The following is a 1,550-nucleotide window of genomic DNA, read 5'->3' on the forward strand; positions in this document are numbered from 1 at the left end:
AGAACACAACATCATGAGAAAAAAATGCAAAGCTGGATCTGCCTCTCTATGAACACCACACCAAGTTGCTAGGGTTTTCTATTCCACATTGAATAATCTGAAATCTCCAGGTCCAGATTCTCTAGGGAGGGAGAGGGGGAGGGGGAGAGATGCACCTGGAGGTCTAGCAGGCGCAGCAGGAAGGAGTGGTGAGCTCGTCGTTGCCGCTGCTCTCACGACGAGCTTGCAGCCGCGTTCGCATCAGCCCGACCGCTGTGCTCCTCCTGTCGTGTGCACGCGAGGACGATGGCGGCGTTCACAGCGGTGGCTCCACGTCTCCCGCACTCCTCCTGCCGTGTGCACGCGAGGACGACGGCGACGACGCCGGTGAAGTGGACGGCGGGGATCCGGGCGCGGCACAAGACGAGACGATGGCACGTCGGCCTCGTCGCCCGCGGCCCCGCCAGGTGCCGGAGCCGGACTCGCAGTCGACGGATCCGACGACCGCGGCGTGAGGCGCCCATCCACCCCGACGTGGTTAACCCGCGGCGCCGACGCCTCTGGCCACAGCGGTGCGAACCCGCGGACGCACATGCCCACCCCGTTGCGGCCGCATGGGTTCACGACCCCGACGGACGGAGTCGAATCGAGGAGGAGGAGCAGCCGGCCGCCGGAGGCGAGGTCCACCCCCACCATCGAAACCCTAGCGGGGGAAATCGATGGGGGCGACCGCATGAGGTGAGGACAAGTAGATCGACGCGGTGAAGCTAGTAGAGCTCATCCAGGAGCAGCTGTGTGTGTGTTGGGTGGCGCCAAAGCTCGCCGGAGCGGCCGGAATCGGCCGGCGACCGAGGCGGCGACAGTGGGGATCGAGAGAGTAGGCAGGAGGGGGGGTGACGGGAGGAAGAGAGATGGGCTGCGCGAGTGCGGGAGAGAGGCAGCTAGGGTTTCTCCACAGGCGGCACGGCAATTTATATGCCTGTATGCGAAATGACGGAAATGCCCTTGGCGGGGCAGGTTATTTACACGCGGTGGCACGACCGGGGCGCATCGGTCCAGATCGGACGGTCTGCGAGCGCCGGGTTTCGATCGGGTTTCGATCCGGCGGCTGAAATCGATCCGGAGCGAGATCCAACGGCAGGAAGTGCATCAAGGTTTCGATCGGACGGCCGAGAGTGCCTGATCGCTGAGGAGCCTCCTGCATCCATCCCTCTCATATTTCTGGATGAGAAAGCGACGCCGACGCGATCCTTCTTCTTCGCCAGCAAGAAAGAAAAGCCCCACTTTACAAGCCGGCCGTCTCCCGAGGACCCATCCGCGAAACCGCGACAAAACGCAATCCCAGCCGCCCACCCGCCAACCCCGCCCAGATCCGAAGGCCCCCGCGCGCGGAGTCCCAGCGGCCGGGAGGGGCAGACCGGTACTTCCCCATCGGTGGCTCCGCCCACCCCCCTTTATCTCCCCCTCCCCCACCTCCCGGTCCTCGTCCCTGGTGACGCCCCCAATCGAGCCGAGCTCCTCGCGATTCCCAATCCCCGCACGCCTCCTCCTCCGGCCCCGCCGCCGCCGCC

Source organism: Triticum dicoccoides, chromosome 6B (genome assembly GCF_002162155.2).
Source record: "Triticum dicoccoides isolate Atlit2015 ecotype Zavitan chromosome 6B, WEW_v2.0, whole genome shotgun sequence".
Lineage (NCBI taxonomy): Eukaryota > Viridiplantae > Streptophyta > Magnoliopsida > Poales > Poaceae > Triticum > Triticum dicoccoides.